Source organism: Limanda limanda, chromosome 5 (genome assembly GCF_963576545.1).
Source record: "Limanda limanda chromosome 5, fLimLim1.1, whole genome shotgun sequence".
Classification (NCBI taxonomy): domain Eukaryota; kingdom Metazoa; phylum Chordata; class Actinopteri; order Pleuronectiformes; family Pleuronectidae; genus Limanda; species Limanda limanda.
In genome coordinates this window covers 24,443,946-24,463,795 of record NC_083640.1, presented here as the reverse complement: position 1 = coordinate 24,463,795, position 19,850 = coordinate 24,443,946, and the positions used below count along the sequence as shown (strand labels likewise).

The 19,850-nt window shown below is 43.5% G+C and overlaps 1 protein-coding gene across 1 annotated transcript in view; it reads left to right on the top strand.

Annotated features, from left to right (window-relative positions):
* The first annotated feature begins 3,338 nt into the window (after window positions 1-3,338).
* The window catches only part of taok3a (TAO kinase 3a), a 61,520-nt gene continuing 45,008 nt past the window's right edge, over window positions 3,339-19,850 (top strand). Inside the window, exon 1 of the mRNA XM_061070928.1 lies at window positions 3,339-3,469. The gene's annotated coding sequence lies outside the window, so the exon portion shown is untranslated. The remainder of the gene's footprint in view (window positions 3,470-19,850) is intronic.

Below are 19,850 nucleotides of genomic sequence, written 5' to 3'. Positions count from 1 at the left end.
AAGCATCATCACCCACCATGGTCCTCAGCTGGGACCGGGGTAACAGATGACAGGCCAGGTCTCTGCCCCTTTTGAGTGGATTTAAAGGGGTTGTTCCCTGGCCAATGTCCCACCCTTCCGCCCAGTTTTGTGGAAATCCGTTCAGTAGTTTGTGTGAAAGCCTGCTGACAAACAAGAGAACAGAAGAGGGTGAAAACGGTGATAAGGCCCTGGCCTCCTAAACGAGGGTATGCTGGTTTGAGTCCCGTCTGGTGTGAGAAGCAGACTTAACACTGGTCAAAGATACGGTACGAAATTCTAGACTAAATTACACATCTGTACAACTACTGAAACATTCTGGGGGTTTGAACTGTTTTGAAAAGATTTGGAAAATACTGTTATCGAAAACAACTTTAAACTAATTTCACACAAAGCATTGGGAGCTGTTCAGGGTTCAGTGTCTTGTTCAAAGACACTTCAACTGGCTTTGGATGAGCAGGGGCTCAAATCAGAATCCTTCTGATAATCAGCTGACCACTTTACCTCCTGAGCCACGACTTGCAGAGGTTTGTATGCATGTGTTATTGAAGAGTCCTTCTGGAGAAATGCAGCTGTTTTGTTGTATTGTTTGAAAAATAATAAAAACAAAAATAAATGAAGAGGCGTCTTCTCAGTGTTTTATTTTGTACAAAGGACACACCTCACCTATTATTCCTGTTTCATCCTCATGGCTTTAATCTTAAGATATTGAGTTATTTTTGTGTCATGCATATAGAGTGCTCAAACCTTATGGCTTTAAACTTATGATATTTATGGCTTTACAAGACACCAAATGGTACAGTTGCAATTGTCAGTGATTCAATTCAATACATTTTACTTTAATGCAAAATTACACAGTATTTTACAGCTCAGCCTTAAACCAACAATTCTGCCTTTGTCTCCCAAGTTACGCAAATATAATCAGCTACAGGGGAAGAAGTTCCCGGCCTGAAACACAACTCAACTGTTTCATAATCATCAAGGCAGAAGATATGAACATAAAGAGAGGACATTTTATTTAAAAGCACACACCTTACCTCCTTGTAGACATAATAGTAGAAATAAAAAAATGTAATCTCATCCTCAATTTCACTGAGTTTACATCAAAGTCTGTGCTCCTCAGGAGCTGTATGAAACCTGCATGTATTTTGGATAAAAGACAATGATCCTGATCATAGCTGTGCACAAAAGGATCTTTATCTTTTTATAAGTTATAGTTCACATAAGGTTCTATACTTGTCATTCTTTATGACAATATGTTCATTAATTTGTTGTCTTTCTTTTTAGAGTTTGTGTTATATTATTTTCTGTCTTGATTTTAAATGATATTGTATTATTTTAAATCTTGGCCTTGCTGTTTTGTTTTCTTGTTCTGATTATGTCCTGTTAATCAAGCACTTTATAACTGATGTTTTAAAAGGTGCGATTTAGAAGCGGTGGACTAGTGGCAGAAACTTGGACTATGGGTTGAAAAGGTCTCTGGTTTGTCTGTGGTTCGACTCCACGGAGAAACCACAAAAAGACAAACCTGGATTGATCTGTCCAAAAATCCAAGAGGATTCTCCCTACCCTGTCTAGTGCCCCTGAGCAAGGCATCTTACTCCCCCAACATCTGCTCCCCGGGCGCCGTACATGGCTGCTCACTGCTCTGTGTGTCCTGCACCAGATGGGTTAAAAGCAGAGGTTAAATTTCCCTCCTTGCATGAGTGTGCTTGTGCATGTCTGTGCATGTGTTTGGGACAAATAAATGTATCTTAATAATAATCTTTCAAACATTTAGTGTACAGCACCTTAAAATGTAATTCAAAATTAGAAGAGAACAGATTTTAAGGAACATATGAACATGTTGTTAAAGGTAGGTATGACGATGAGCGGCTGAGCTTGATGGAAATAACTCTCAGGAGTATTTTAGAGATGAAGGTGCAAGCAGGAATTTTATTCTTCCCAATATAATGCTTACAAGGCAGAGTTTATCAAAGCAAATATAACATCAAACAAGAGCCAAAACAAACACTTCGAAATAAGAAAATAAATAGGCACGATGGCCACACAAATAATTACAATAACAATATACTACTTAAACACACAGTACTGGGGAGAACTCTCAGACTCATGTCTTTTCTCATAGCAGCTCTCTCAGACTTACGTCCTCCCATGTCTCCTCTCCCGACTCAATGAACAGCCCGGCTTAAATGGACCTAGCCACACCCCGTACAATTGGAACATTCCAATATTCATTAGCTACAGGGGTGTCCCAGGTAAAGCCCTCTACATAGCTTCAGCAGCTTATACAATAAAACTACATATGGCTGGTAACATAACCAGCCACATATATACACACAATTGTTCCAAGAAGGCATAGCCTACTAATACTAGAACATATGGACACAAAATTGGAACACCGCGGGTTCACGGGTCCACAACAGACAGGTAACACACATAGAAAACATTTATACAGCACAACACGTGTCAACGGGCAGTTTATTGCAGGCCGCGACGGTCGCCATGCGCACCCGCACACACGGGTACACGGAGCAGTGGACTACTGCAGTGACGAGCGCCGTGCGCTCCGTCACACATGTTAAAAGGGCATTAACAAGAAAAGGAAATTTAAAAGTGCATAAAAACAGAAAAGAAAAAAAATGATTAATGAATATATAGGAGTGCAGGAGCAAGTCCAAGATCTCTTAAAGGCTGATGCGAAGAGAAACATTTCAAATTTTCGTTTACAGGCTTATATGTATGTATATATATATATATATATATATACAAAATCATACGTTATTATAATTATTCTTTATTTCATCTTAATCTCCTGAATAACCCAAAGTGACCTCTTCTGTCCCAGTTTCTTGGATGAACATAGTGTCGTAGGAAATGTACAGCCAGCAGGTGGCAGCATCGCACTGAGCTACGTTATGGACACGCGCTGGATCACCTTGCGTGAAGTTGCGACAGAACCGGGTTGAGTCGCTCAGTCCACGCGTCTTCAACCAAGGAAACAAGCTGCGGGATCTATCTGCTCGACAACTTTCAAACCTGTGATCTTCGGGATCAAAGGACAAATTGGATTGTTTTTGCGTTAGATTTTTTTTTGTTGTGGGTGGTGAAACATTCGACTTTGCGGTGCTGGAATGCGGCGGTGAGACGAAACGAAACGCAAAAAAAAGAAAGAATAAATAAATAAAACAAAACAAACAGGAAAAAAGTGCACATCCTCCGCCGCACGCGACAACTTTTTTTTTATTTCCGGCCGTGTGTCAAAGAAGAGCCGCGGAGGGGGGCTGAGCTCGCGCTGTTCCGTCATTCAGGAAGTCCGCACCAACTGACAGCAGCAGCCCCGCAAAGTGTCACCGACATCTGCCACAGACCCCGGGCTGCGTGGACCTCCTCCACCCGGGAAGAGGAGCACTTTACCCCCCTCCTCTGCTCCTGGTGGACCTCCTGAAAGGTGAGCAGGCTTCTCCTCCTCCTTCTCCTACTCTTCTCCTCCTCCCGCCGCTGTCACTGCTCGTGTCGCTAACGGTTTCTCTTTACACATCCGAACAAACCGCTTCCTCTCGGCTAAGCTAGGTGGCTACACGGTAAAAGTGGATGTGGAGGGGGGGTAGGTGGCACCGGCACCTGGAGCCGTGTGGAGGAGGAGGAGGCAGGGGGAGAGAGTGGAGTGGCCACACTGGCTTGTTTGTTCGAGTCCCCGGAGAGGCGGTGAGTCCCCGGAGCAGCGGCGGCAGGATCAGCTCCTCCTCGCCGGGGGCTGAAGTGCGTAGCTCGGGTTGATTCGCTCGCTCCGTGCACCTGCTGAAAACCCTTTTTATTGTGGCTGTTGTGGAGCAGCGTCGTCCCCCCCTCAGTGGGTGAGTGAGTACGAGCAGCGGAGCACGGCTGACAGGTGATGGATGTGTGTGTGTTTTTATGTACGTGTGTGTGTGGACGCTGTGCAAACTTGTCCCCGCTGTTGTCATCAAATGTGGGTCAGCGTGCGTGCGTGTGTCACATGCACACCCACCGTGGCACCTTCCGTCGAGCCCCTCGTTTTTACTATCACCGGGATTCGAACCCTCGTCTCTACACACGTTTTACTACGCCACTAGCCCGAATGCACGCTCGGCTCTTGTCGTGTTTTTGTGTGTTTGCAAATAACGACTCGCATTCATAACATTCACCCCCCCATCATCATTATTTATTTACAAAGTGCTTTACCGCTGCAGGGGGTCGTGGACCCCCTGCAGCGGTAAAGCAGGTAGAAAGTGGACGTGGGGCTCGAAATGGCAGATGTGTAGAGAAAGAGAGAGAGAGAGAGCACCAGAACCCGAGCTGACCCAACATGATGTCATCTCTTGAGCGTAGAGCGCATGAGTGAGGGGCAGCAGACCTGGTTCCCTCTGATAAAACACTGTTGTTTGTAAAGATGGTTTTATCCTAAGGATGCTTCTTCTTCTTCTTCTTCTTCTTCTTCTTCTTCTTCTTCTTCTTCTTCTTCTTCTTCTTCTTCTTCTTCTTCTTCTTCCTCTTCCTCTTCCTCTTCTTCTTCCTCTTCTCCTCCCCAGTCACAGTTTTACCAGGGATTTAATCCCATTATTATGACATGTCACTCACATGGATTCATACAGCGGAGTGTGTTTGTTTTCTTTTCTGCTCGGGGGCTCAGAGAAGAGAGATGTAGTGTGGATGAACTCGTTTCACACACATTTGTTTTGCTGAATCTAGACCCTCGCCTTGGCGTGTTGCTGAATAAGTGGCGTCAAGCTGCTCTCAGTTAAGGGGAATCAAATATTTAGAGATTTTAGCCATGGTTTGTGCTTTTCTTTCAGTCTTTTTTTGGAGGGGGGAATAATAGCTGCGTTTCCAACGCAGGATTTTATACAGGAGCCGGGAATCTTTGCAGGAACTCTGACGATTACCCCCTTTTCAGCCGAGGTGTATACCTGGTGCTAGGGCTGGTTTGCTGGTTTGCCTTCACTCAGGATAGAGCCTCGACATTACGTCACTGTACAAGTCTCTGATTTCCCAGCACAGGTTCTGCTTGTGAAGCTCCCTCTGTCTGGTTTGTTGTGCACTTGAGCTGACGACAACAAACCAACAACAGTTTGTCAGACCTTCGCTTCGGCCTTCATGGCTAAACATATTTATCCTCTTTGCAGACTACACACGTGACACGACACAAGCTCAGTTCTTTTTTTAAATGGTGGTCACAATGTTTTGGTTGGTCCTGTTGGTCGTGATATGCCTCCACCATCACCTGACGTAAGCAGTTCTTTCTTTTGAACTAAATTTAATTTCTATTATTTATTGTCTTTATATTTCAGCCAATCTTCAAGCTTTGCAATGAGTCGTAAAATCTGGTTCCTAACGTTGGGTCTGACATCTCGGGTGTTTTAAATATGCTTTGTTCTTCTCCTCGACTCTTTTCCGATTTTTATCTCCTCCATGTTTACTGTCTTTTCAATGTTGCGCGATGTGTACTGCCAGTTTACAACCTGACCTGGTGGACGAGAGTTAACAGCTTTTTGTAGCTATCGTTGTTCACACATCAGCAGGTTATCTAATCTATCCTTGTGGTCTGTGGTTGGGTCCATTAAGTTCCTCGAAAAAACTTCCTGGTACTAAAGGTTCCTGGTGATTTTGGTCAAAACGCAGCTTTAGTCTATAATCAAGAGTTTCAGTGTCCTACTTCAGTTTTGCTGCCCTTTTGTTCAAAGGGCACAGGGCTGTTGTGCAAGTTCTCTTCCTGGTTGACATCATCCATATCTAGGAGGCCGACTGTCAACGCAGGAACAGAGACTGATACACTTCCTTATTAGTGATAGTATCTTGGGCAGTTCAGCTTTTATGACTCTACTCTGATCGTGACTTGTTTAGGTAAACGGTTCCCTCATTCAGGTTGTTGAGCTGATACAGAACATATGTTAGTGCAGTTGGCTCAGTGGGCTGATAGGTCACAGGTTATGATGCACTAAATGGTTGATTCTGTACCATTATACCCAGCTGACGTTATTCACATATGATGGGGTAAATGGTTTTTATTGTGCAGGTTGTGAAACCTGAGACTTTCAAGACCACAAGTCAAATGGAGAGTAATTTTGAATAGGTACATTCTGAACAATTTTTAGGTTTTTAATGACTTCTAAGTCTATTACAGTTCAGTTTTACTCTTCAACTTGATTTTGACAGTTGAAGCTGTGACTCTCACAGGAGATCGTACCCACTCCCCAAAGTTACATTAAGAGCAAGAACAGACGTTCATGGTAACAGTGGGAATGATGGAGGAAACATTCTCCATATTCACAGTCACTGAACCATTAAACTCATTCTGAAGATGCTATTTTAAGATAAAAAAAGTTTCTTAGTGTTGCTTTAAACACTGTATGACACTGGTCTCTATATGTAACGTGACAGCAAGCTTCCTTTATACAGTCAGAGGCAGTCATAAGCATATTGCTAATAGTTATGCCTTTTTATAGAGCTGTTTGAGAGATTATTGAGACGTTAGCCGGGGTCCTCTCATGTATTTGCACAAATCCTTTAGAGTACCAGTGTATTGTGTGTGTGTCTGTGATTATGTGAGTGTGCTGATGGATGCACTGGGAAAGGACACATCAGCTGCTCTTAACAATTGGCTGATGTGGCTGTCAGAGACGGGGTGGGGGGTGTGAACTAAGGCCACGCTCACACTATAGGCAGGCGGCCATTTGCACAATAGCCTTAAGTCAAATTGTGAAAATAGCTTTGCTAGTTATGTCTCTCCATGATCACTTATACTATGTGGTAGGACTTTAACTATTGAATTGTAATCAACAACACAACTATAGCCATGTACGTTTATCTGTTCTTCTCTGTTTCATTCACAAGACCAGGTAAAAACTGGGTATGCAGCCTTTTTATTGTTTGTGGTTGAGCAAAATTAAAAATTTAAGCCCTGACTGTTTCCAAATAGACACAAAGTTGGCGTGTTGATCTTTCCAGATATGAAACCCTACCACATTGTACAGAGTACGTCCTGCCAGGCTGCTGACAGACGTCATGCCAGTGTTGACTTTGCATAACTACTATGGTTTCCGCTTTGGTTGTGTGCGTTCCTGTCACACTTGTTGACAGCCAGGTAAAGCTCGACAAAAACCTGACATCGAAGTATCAGCGTCGAACCGGAACAAGTCACACTCCATAATGATGTAACTGTACCTGGTTTGAATATAGTCAAATACAAAAAAACATAACACATTAAGCAATATCAGTCGTATCTGGAAGACCTACAACACTATCGATGATATTACTGCTGAAGATCTGCCATCAGAGAAGAACTTTTGTGAAAAAACATTGGAGTTGTGACTTCAAGCCTTTTATTGATAGGACAGAATTTAAGAGTGAAAGGGAGAGTACAGGGAAGACGTGCAGCAAAGGGTCGGGTCAGAACCAAACCTGTGGCTGCTGCACAGGACTCAAGCCTCCGTACTTGGGGCTCCACCTTAAGCGACGCAGGTGAGCTACCCTAATAATTGCTTTCTGACTTGATGTGGTCATTATTAATATGAAGATCAGTCATTGAGATATTAAACCAAGGTATTATTGATCTGCCTGAGGCAGCTGTGGGAGTGAGAGAATTTCCCTCACAGCTCCTGCAAAGTTTCTGTGCCAATGTAAGCCAATAAATCCTATGCTATAAAAACCCAAACAAACATAATTTGCGGTGTGGTGAAATGAGTGTTGACAAGTTAATGTAAAAAACTCTGTTTGGAATTCAAAATGACACAAGGAGAACCATAACGCCATGTTGCACCTGAGTGTCTCTGTAAACGTTGCCTGTCCTTAGCATCACGATACTGTATCAGGGTTATCGTAGGTATAAGTTGTAGGAAGCAGGTAATATGAGAGAACACCTGCATATTCTCTGAGATTAAAATTGGAAAGGTGGATGACGCAATCAAACTAGTTAAAGGTTATCCCCAATCTCTCTGATAACCGATGCTCTAAATCAAACCAAATCTTTAACTGGTTTTGTTGATTCAACAGACTTCTGGTTTTTAAACTTGCCTGACCACATGCCAGTGGGATGTTTATTCGCACAACAGATCATCACCACGGTCCTCTGCTGTTTCAGCTTCTGTTTCGCAGCTCTTCTAACGTGCTGTTACGTCAAATGTGATCTCGTTCACTCTCATTCTGAACCCTGACTTGTGTAGTCTAAGAGCAACCAGAAGGCATACATGCTGACTTGTGGCCTCACAGAACCTCGGGCGTGTGTTTTAATTAGCAGGGAAAACAGTGTTTCAGATGGTGCCTCTGTCCCGGCTATTATCCAGCCAGTGATGTCTTCCGTGATTGTGTGACTCTACTGCCCCCCCCGTCCTCCTCCTCGTGTGTGGGTTCATTCAGATGTCAAAGTTAACAAGTTTACCTGCTCTGCTGCCGGAGACCCAGGATGGACCCAGTTGCAGGCCGTGTGCCTTGTGGTTTGCCACAAACGCTGTGATGAGTTTACTGTCTGTTTGCTGGGTCAGCTCAACACATCTGAGAGACTCCGGTAGGCGGCTATTATGACAAGGGTTGGGTACCGAGAACCGGTTCCAATATGGAACCGGTTCCAATACAACCGGTACCTACCCGGACCGAAACGCAACGGAGATTTCGGTGCCTCATTTCGGTGCCTGAGCCAATGGAAGACTGAGGTCTCCGCTCGTCCCGCCTCCTCACACTTCCGCTCCTTCCTTCACGGGAAGCGGCGGCTCCCGCCGGGCCACGCGGCTGCCGGTGGACAGACTCTTGTCCCCGCGCTGCCCGCACCCCGCGTGCGTCAGGGCTCCCGTGCAGGTGTGGGGGGGGGGGGGGGAGGATCTCCTCGTGAGACCTCTCCCCGGCGCTGGCTGGCCCCCGCCGTGCGCATTTCCTCCGTGGCGGTGCGTCGCGACCGGGCTCCGGGACCGGGCTCCGGGACCGGGCTCCGGGACGAAGACCACGCCGAGAAATGTTTCATAAAAGTGACCGCATTTTAGGGGGACGAAGGCGGGCCGAAGCCTGCCTGCGACAGCCCCAGCCGCGGAGACACGGGGGTCTCTGAGTGATGGAAAAGCGACCCTCAGTCTTCATTTGGCTCAGGCACCGAAGGCAGAGTCACGAGTCAGAGTGTGTGTGTCTTGTATTTATTTTGATTTATTTAAGTTTAGTGTAAACTTTTGTTAACAGTTCGTATGTTATTCATAGTTTTGAGTTAAAAAGGGTTTTGTATTTATTTATATTTATAATCTACTTTAAACAGTTAATATATTTGGCAATAAAAAAAAGCCTTTCTTAGTCAAGCATCGTTTTGTGCACTTTTTTGAAAAAAGTATCGGTTCAGGCACCGTTTAGGCACCGGTATCGTTTTAAAAGTATCGGTTAGGAACCGGTATCGGATAAAAACCAAACGATACCCATCCCTAATTATGACATTTTCCAAAAGTTGAAACCCCTTGATGCCAGTGGGGGAAAGTCTTGGCAGCTTTTAGCTCTGGATCTAGGGCAACCTGTGTCTCTGTTTCCTCCTCCCTGCTGACTAATCCACCTCAGCATCTCTCACAACTCTCAACTTTTCTCCACTTCCATGTGACAGAAGGTTGACTTCTGAAAAATATATTAGAGAATTGTCAGTTTAGCCGGTGCCACGGTAGCAGAGCGCATCAAATATTAAAGCGCTACTGTCAGGCTTAATGTTCTGCAGTGATCTGGTTTAGCATGTCTAATATAGGAATGCTGTCTCAGATGACAAGGAGAATTATGCCCTCCCTACCCCCCACCTCTCCTCTACTGGCAGATGTGTTCATGTGGTCCGCTTTTAATGATTCAGAGGACAGCAAAACTCCTCGCTGCTGCACGATCCCAGTCCTGTGAAGCCAACGAGACAGAGAACCCGTACAGATATTTGGTAGCAGGATTAATCTACAGTAGCAGTAGCACTTTATTTAATTACCAAATCTTGAGGACTCCATACACATGCCCATGTTCACAGCGGGTGGTTCCATAATCCTGTTTCAGGTTGATATCAAGGCAGTGTTTGTAGCCAAGTCAGACTCCATCTTCTTATCTATTGTCTCAATTTAATTAAGTTGGTGTGTTTTGTAAAATCACACAAAAGATCTTCAGCTTTGAAGCAAAATGTCTTTTTTTAATAATCTATCTACTGGGTCATGTCCACGAAGACGCAAAAGAACAAGTCATAGTTTGAGCCAGACAGATTCATTGCTTGGCTGTTTAGAAAATCGACCGACATGAGCCTTTGAAGGTGTATGAGTGTTTTATTTTTGTCAATTTACACCGAAATGAAAAAAATAAATAGAAATTGCATTATGAAATATGCAGAAAAGAGTTATATTGACATTTTACTTAATTTTCTGAATTGAATCATATTTGTGTTAAATTTTTATCCACAGTTATTTGTTTAGGGTTAAACATTTTGATTGTGACATTTTACGATTACCAAAGATTGCCCAATTCATTGTTATTTCTTTACTCCCTAGTAACGGTATCAGTATTGCCCCCCCCCCCCCCCCCCCCCAAAACGTATCAGTCAGCCTCGAGCCATAATGGGAAAACTCTTTCATCAGCACTTACCAGATTTTGTTTGGAAGCTGTTTATTTGCACCACTGATCACGATAAGAGTCTCAAAGAAAATGTGAAACTGATCTAGTCATGGCCCAGCAGCTGGCACAGACCTGAGTCATGGCCTTGGTCGACTGAAAGCTGTTTCTGACTGGAGGAAGTCATGGCCCAACAGATGTCTCATCAACAAATGCCTCCCATGTGATTGTGCCACTTCTGCTCTTCTCTCGTCCACTTCTCACCACTGGAAATTGTCTTTGTCTCACCGTCTTGTTCAGATTTTTGGCGATTGCTGGTGTCCAGCTGTCACCCGTTGTACAGCTGAAAATATTGGGCACTTTTGAAGACATTCATTGTGTCTTGTGTCTGGAGGCACATGCCAGACTATTCACCTGGAACATTAAATCTTTTATTAAATGTTTCTCTTCCTGCAGACTAATTAATTTGTTTACTGCACACAATGTAAATATATTTTGCACCAAATTGCAGAACAGATTGGTTGTTCAATACATCATTGTTTCATGTGCATTAGATGGGCTTTTCGTTTCCTCTTTTGTTTTCTTCCTCTAGCCTCCGAAACCCCTCTCTGTCATAAGAGAGGCATTTTGGCAAGTCGGCCTGACTGGGTGTGGGAGGTTAGCATAAGCGACTTGATTACAGCCCTTCATCAGAAGCATGCCTCCTATCCTTCTGCAGCTGTGGCCATGAGTTTACCCCCTCTACTACCACCACCATCACCACCCCCCACTCTGTTCAACCCCCATTATGTCCGGCTACATCTGTCTCCAGCTCTCCTGTGAAATCTGCGAGCCTCCCTCTGCTCTTCCATGACTAGGCCAAGTTGAAGTGCTGGGGAATTATGTGCAGCCATCATCATCACCCAAGGAGACATTACCATCGCTGATGGCTGACTTGTGTTATCTCTGCCCACCACCACCCCTCCCGGGTCTGGGGCTTAATTTAGCTCGGCAGAATGAAGGAAAGGGCTCAGGCAGGAGTATTTTTAGAACTACATGGTTCACTGTAAAAGGGGTCTTTAAAAAATTCAAAGTGTCATGTCATAGGCCTACAATTTGCGTCCATTCTGCTGACTCTCGCCTGCATGCAACCAGCTGGGGAAACTATGTGCTCTGCTAGCTTAGCAGAGTGGGGCATGTCAGCAAGGCTTAGGATACATAATTGTGATGGGCCTGTTTGCTGATGTGAGTGGAGGTGAGGTAATACACTGCTTCACATTGGTCTATTTTGGGAACTTCCTTTGCCTGCCCAAAGCGCTTTGGTGTCTCTCAGTTCTACATCGTCAACTTATTATTATTTTCTTTTTTGATTCAACTGTTTTTCCCATTTGTAATGTGTTGATTAAACACTTCCAGGTCAGCACAGCGGTGGACAGTGTGTTCAGTGCTAGCACCTTGGCATCGCCTCATTATCAAATGGTGCAGAGTTTTTAAGGGTGATGTCGCCTGGCAAGATCATACTGATCCGTTTTGCTCTTGATGCCACCAAAACCAACATGAATGCTCGATAACTCCTCATCTGTTGGGCAACCAGAGCATGTGCCAAACCCACCCCCATCCCCCCCCCACAGTCCCAAGAGAAAGTAGGCCTCTGCCCAAGCTCTGTGCATCCCTAATGCTGCAACTGGACAGCCTCCATTGGGTCAAGTGGAGATTTGCCTCTGATGAATCAGGGGGAGATTGTGTCGAGCTCTCGCAAGCCAGCAGTGAATCAGGCTAAATGTGACTTTTATTTTTTATTTTTTAGTTAAGTCTGTGCCTCAGCTTGGCTGAATGCGTTTATCGTGGGATTTCGTCCAACAATAATTTTGAATGCAATATCAAGGCAAACAAATACTGTTGGACAACACGGTTATTTTAACCCAGACTAGATGTGAGTGATGTGTCATAGATCATGAGGGAACATGGGAGTTTCTCATGGGGAAAAATAATGCAATGTGAGCCAAAGCCAAGTGCTTCCGCCACCATTCTCTTGGTTAATAGTCCATATTAGATCGACGTTTGTATGTCTTTCTGAAGCCAGGGAGCCTGAGGTTAAACTGAACAATTGTCCGATTAAGCTGTGACTTGGAGGACACTCTGCCAGTCAACACCCCGCCCCTCTACTTCCATCATTCCTTCTCATTTCCTCTCTCTCTCTCTCACTCACACACAAACACACACATTCTCTGCTACACACACAGATGAACCAGATGTGCAGTGTTAGAAAGCCACGAGGTCACGAACCCTATAGGATAATTGTAGGGATGATGTCGTCCCGCCGGGCAAATTAGAAAATGGTGAAATGATCAGTCCATGAAGGTATCAAAGAAGCTCATGTGTGCACACCCTTCCTGGGTTTTCACTCACAGCATCTTGCATTACCCGTGTCCTGCTGTTGTTTCTTGGTGTGATCCAAGGTCCATGTCGGATAGGAAAAAGCCTTTTGTACATTCTTAATCAATTCACAGTGATAGGGCAGGAAGCAGGCTAATATTACTGCCTGATTAGATATCAAGGTTCAAATTACTGTCGTCAGCAATAATAACAGGCCGGATTTTATTGTCGATCCTCTTTGTGATCACCACTAATGAATGCAGTCATTCTTAGATTAGCTTTGGAACTGTTGATAGCATCAAATCTAGATGGACATAGTATGATAATCAGGAAACCAACAGCCTTGTAGGAAAATTAAGGAAGCCAGGGCTGAATACTGATTACCCCCCTGCACGCACGCATGCATGAACACACACACACACACACACACACACACACACACACACACACACACACACACACACACACACACACACACACACACACACACACACACACACACACACTCAGACATGCAAAGTCGATATAATAACCACGATAGAAGGCCATAATGGACACCAAGTAGGACTACTGCATCTAACACTGACATTCATCTATTCTAAGAGCTTTCTTCTGTCTATCAATCATGTTCTCACTTTGATTTACTGAGCTGTGAGTTATAAATAATAGGTTCCTGTTATTAATTTATGGTCCTCTCTTTTCTCCGGACAAATATTTGCAGTATAAAGATATGTTCGATCAATTATTGATACACAGGGTTTTGTGGATTGTAAAGGTCGTGACGTCTGAGCTGTGGTGAGATCAGACTGCGCAGCTAAAGTACAGGATGTAGTGAAAGATAATTTTTTACTGGAAGGAACTAGTGACTCCCCCTTTCATTCCCCCTTTCATTCCCCCTCCCCAAAGAGACAGGGTGGGAGAGGTTGCAGAAATTAATGGATTCCACCAGGAACAGAAAGCCTGGACCAACAGTGAATGTTACAGATTCACATTCAGCAGAACAAATAAAAAACAGGCAGCAGAGTGGTGAACTGATTGGAGTGACAATGTAATTGAAACTTTAAAACCTGGCTATTACAACTATTTTCCTGTTTTTCCCGAAGCCAGAAACTGAGTTTACTCGCCATTAAAAGCTTAACTCATTTAATAGGATACTAGATGATATCACACATGTCTGCAAACAGCCGCTACCGCAAGTACATATTGGTGGGAATTCGCAATTTGATACAACCAGCTCTCTCCTGGGCCGACCTATTTTGTCTGTGGATGCATCTGTTGTTATCGACTAGTTTCAGAAGCAATCGTTTCACGAAACCCATCAATACTTAAGTGCCGGTGGTTATGAAAACTCAACGCTCTTGGCTACAGTTGACCAGTTGATGCCAAATTAATCTGGATCCGTTTCTACAAAGACTCTGCAAACAGCCATTCTAACAAGGGCATTAAACATGTCATTTAGCTTGTTAGTGTACTAAGCCACATAACTATTACGTAGGTGGTAACTTAAAGGCATTTGTGATAGTAAAATCTGTCCTCCGCAGGCCAGATAGTACACGTTTTAACTCCTTTTTTTTTTTTCTGTGTGTGTGTGTGTGTAAAAGAGCCATAGATGAAGATCTAAAAGAGGAAGGGGGAGGCTAAGATCTGAGCCAGAATTAATTCCCAAACTAATTGCGGACAGACTTTACAGGGGATAAAAAGCTGAAATCCTAAGGCCTAAAACCCATGGGCCCTCTCCCACTCTGTGTAAACCCCAGTGATGATGTACATAATTTATACTGTCAGTGTATATTTGAAAAAGAAGAGGAAGTGGCAAAACACAAGGGAAATGACTCAGTGGCCTAGATGCATGTCTTCTTTTTTTGGGGGTTTCCTCTGCTTAATTTCCTCCCCCTGTCTTTAACTTTCACTTTGGCTGACGGTTCTGTCTCTTTTCTTCCGGCAAAGCAGGGACAGAAGCTTGTAGGTTCGCATGCTGAGGCTTCTCCGGCTGCGTCGCATCCATTGAGACATAGATGAGTAAAATTACCCACCACCTTCACAGGCACTTCTCAGTTGATGCGCTGTGATGAACCAAGCCATTTCCGTGTTGGCTTGACGCGGCTCTTCTGTCACACTGATGAAGTGAGAACAATAGGGGCACTGTGCCATGTTAGTGTTCAATGAGCAAGAGTACGTTTGTGGTGTTTGTCTGGAACCGCTTGCAGGTTTTGACACATAAACCCCCCAATGCCCCCAACCCGCTTTCTCTTCACAGTCAACTGAAAGCTACAAACTCCTCCAGAAAATGTGATTTAGTTTGATTCAGTTTTTGTTTTTAAAGCATCAAATCATGAAATCCATTTCCTCCTCGGACTTCACAGTAGAGGCCAGAGGAATGTAAAATAGCCAGTTTTAAGCACGAATCAAAGTAACAAAAAACCTGGAAGAGAAATGTTTACTCACAATGATACACAACTGGTTGCAGGACTTTTTTCTTCAGTGTAACATGAAGCTGACAGCTGTGGGAGTCCTGGACATAAATGTACAACTGTGAATCACCTCATCTTCCGCCATCCTGTGGGGCGTTAGCAAATGACTGCATGACATCATCCCTCCAAGAACACAGCCTTCAAGAAAGTCAAAGAGGAAGTCTCATTTCACCAAGCACAGACATCTTACATGCAGATTCTTTCACTGAGCAGTGTTCTTTGCTCGCAGACCAGTCGGTATTGCTCTGAATTTGGCAAACTTGGTACAGATTAGGGAAATCAGGCCATTGAAAAGATTAAAATGTTTCTTGAGGCGAATGGGTCTTAATCTTAGTTCTCTAGCTCTTGTACCAGAATGAGGGAAGCCCTGATCTGGGAAAAGGTGGACACACATGCAAAGACAGTGGTAGCTGCCGTTCATGGTACGACAGCATCACTCACACTACAGCTAATGCAACTCAACAACCTCTGTTTGAGTCGCTTTAATATTTTATTGTGAGAAAAAAAACCTGAGCGAGTGGCATCTGCATGTTCTACTCACTGTAACAAATTCTCTGTTGCACTGGCTTTGCTGTGGAACATCCAACAGGCCGCTATTAATCTTTCTGCTGCTCTTGATTGGAAAATCCTGTCTGGCTTTAGAGGAGCGCTTCACTCTACTCAAAGCCCTGCCCTTTTACACACACTACACATGTGCATGCACACACAGCTCAGCTTCGAGTGTGGTGTGAGGGACACTCTCTCACCATGAGCCTCCTCTTGAGCTAACACAAATCACATGTTTTTGTTTGCAGCCCATCGACACCGACATCTGTCCTTAGCACCAAAGGCTCCGATCTCGTCGTCTTTTCCAGTTGACACGTTTGTCGGTGTCATCAACGTGTATGGCTCGTTCTTATTCATCCTGAGATTTAAAAACAATTTCTGTTTTGTATGCATCACGTGTTAGAAATGACATCAACATACTCAACGTGAATTTTCTGGACATTTTGTTGCTATATTTCTCACGTGGGCTCACTTGGACATTTTACTTGGGGGCTGGCCAAAAAATTCCACAAAATATCAGGCGTCACTGGAAAATTCTAAAAAAAGTTCAGTGCGTGTGTGAAAGCAGCAGCAACGGCACACATGCAAAGTGCTCTTTCCATGTGTGTGTTTGAAAAGCCAGACTATTTCATATCGGGCCTCAAACCTCAGTGGGTGCATCATCATATTCAATCTGTACTGGCTGTCATTTGTCCTTGATGGGAAACAGCCTGATCACTTTCACAGCTTCACTCTCTGACACACCAGCCATTTATGAGCTTTAATATTTGTTGATAGTTGCCTTAGTGTGGTTCAGCATTGTCTGGATGCGTTGTGTTGTTTTTTGTGTGCTTGTGTGATTCCACTACAGCTGTCATGTGTTGTGCATGCGTGTGCAAACCAAAGAGTATTTTCGCAGCCACAATGAAAATCAATACAACTGGGAATTGATAGTGTCATAAACAGGCCCTGGTTTATTGCCTAGTCAATATGGCCCATCAAGCCACCAAGTCCCAGCTGAGCCTGGTTCCATGTGGCCAGTGTGAGTGAGTAGTACACATATTGATGAAAACACCAGCCCTCATCCAATGGCCTGTCTTTTTGCTTTCACACCAGTTTAGCCCCAGCAGTGGTCCGATGTGTCAGCCAGGGTCAATAACAACTTGGCACCTCAATGACCTTAACTAATTGGCATTTAGTCTTAATTGCTGTCTGTCCTTTTGTCTCCACTTTTTGTCAATCAACATCTGTATTTGTGTCCACTGCAGCATACAATCGTAGCATAAATCGCTCAAATTTAGTTCTGAATTAAAATGGTCCCCTTTATAACTCCAGCAAGGAGGATGGGTTTTTGCCCCTGTTTGTTTGTTTGTTTGTTTGTTGTTTGTTTTATTAACAGTAGGACTAGTGTATTTCCATGAAACTTGGTGGAACGATGGGACATGGGACATTGAATTTTGGCATGAATATGGAGAAAGTGGCTCATACAGGATTCTTTATTCACTTTCTTTAATTTCAAGAGATATATTCACTGATATCTATACGTTTGTACAATTTGCTTGATTAAGTTTAAAGTGACCGTATGTCTTTGGCGGAGTTAGGCGCGCTACTTCTAGCCACACTTCTTACTCCCTCATGCACATTAATGCCAAACTGAAGCTTAATTCGGTGGAAGACTTTTCTTTTTTGTGTAAATAATGAATAGTGAGGTGAAAGTAGACACTGAAACTAAGTGATAAGGCACAGGCAACAATTGCTGTGAATTAAGAGAGTAATAGACACTGGCTAATGTCTATGTTTATTCAGTTTTTACAGGTTTTGTTGCACCTCCAACATTAGATTGTTTTCTGTTAATTTGTGGAAAAATGTTATGTCTGTCTTGTTAGAAAGATATTGTTTGTAACCTTAATAGATGGAGCGAAGCTAATGAGTCGTTTTTTACTATGTCATGTGACTTGAATGTTATTTCTCCACCAGCATCTGTATCTAAGCCTATGTAGATATTAGTCATATCCTCCTGCTTGGAGAAAAAAGACCCACCATAATGTCCTCTATGAACTGTGTGTGTTCATATTGGACGCAGACCACTGTTGAACAAAGCATGAAACCATGGTTGTCATATTCTATGTAAACTGATCAGCCTCAAATAAAGTCCTTTATAAATGCCTTTTACTTGGATTGAATAATTCAAACAATACTCCAGATGAGAGAATAATTTCCTCTGCTCTTGTGCCTGTTCTATTTTTGGTGATGCTGTTATGGTGTAAGCATGCAAAAGCAGGGGAAATAAATGTCCCAGTGGGAACACAGTCTGAAAGTTGAATAATTACCCGTTGTCTTATTTTACAACGTTTTATTCTTGTAATAAAACAGGAGTGGTTTGAAGTGTAAATGTTGACCTTGTTCGGATGGATCTTTCTGTTATCTATGCACACTGTGCATTTCTTTTTGTTAGGTCATTAGTTAATTCAAAATATTCACCTTGGGGAGGTGTGTCATTATAAAATGGTAGCAGAGACATTGACACTGTGACTCATACAGATTAAATCATTTGTCACCGCAGTGTGAGTTCATGCTGCAGCTGAAAGTGGGCGGCGTGATACTGAGCTGGTGCCCGAACCCGGTGACCTTGGGTCAGCTCTATGAATTAGATGTGGCTTGTGTATAGGCCAATGCTTTACAGATTACACTCTGTTAAAACCTGTGATTGACTGGACTCCAGTCACTCAACCCTGTCCTCCTGCTGATGGGAGCTCATTAGCCTGCAGGGCCACCAAATGAAAAAAACATAGTTGATATGAATGTGGTACGAAAAGGTTTTGAAGGCAAAGGGGTGTGTGGTTATCACCTCCACCGAGGACGCTGGTTTGTATGTTGGCTATAGACTTTTGGGCCTTGGCAGAGTTATGAGTTCTATAATTCTATTCAAGTTGAATGTGTTCATACCTCAATTTTTTTCTGATGATAATAACTGCATCTGCAGTTACTGTAATAGCCCCAAATGTGTTTTCGTTTTCTCTTCAGCTTGAACTTTGCTGACCCCAAATCACTAAATCTGCAGCTGTTCTGAGTGATTTAAAACTGAAACTGTGAACTTCTGAATTACAGCTGAGCTGAAGCTCTAACCATGTCAGATTGAGTTTATGAATGGACCCATAACAATCAGCTGGCTAATGTTACTCCCAATCATTAACCTTTGTTGATGTGAATTAGTAAACTTCCTGTGATGCCTCCATGCTGCGAGCATATTAGATACTTCTGACACAGGTGAGCTATGAGCTGGGCAGTTTCAATCTGCATTCCTCTGTCAGTGTGTGATGGACTTTGGCTCGATGGTTCAACAGATTGCTCATGTTAATGACCTCGCATGAAAAGAGCTTGTTGCATTTATAACAGCGATTATTGTCAGTATCGACCTCAATTAAGTGTAATCACACATTTGAATGTTCAATTTTGTCCGACGTTGACGCTAAGAGCAGGGCGTGTGTGCGTGTGCGTGTCTGTGTGCGTTTGGACTATTTAATCAGAAATGGAGTTGTGATGTAAACTTGGCAACATAACTTTTATGTCTCAGTAATAAATAGGGATTCTAATTTCTTTTTTTCCGGCCACGAGAGCAGAGCTGATGACATTGGAGCAGATCAATATTACGCTCTTTAATAATTTAGCCCTGGGGGCCAAGTAAAACCTGCGGTCATTTGAACTGCAGTAATTTATATACATTCTCTGACCTTCCACTGCCCCAGAGACGCTGTTCCTTGTAAATATCACTGTGCTCTGGGCTTGTAAGATATGAAAGTCGCTGTCCGTTGCTGGGTGCAGTGATGTTTCTCACTCTCCTTGTGGGTGTCTGTCTGTTCAATATTCTGTCACTGTTCCTCTCACACTACGGGATTTCAAGCCATTAAATAAACATTTGATATTAATTCT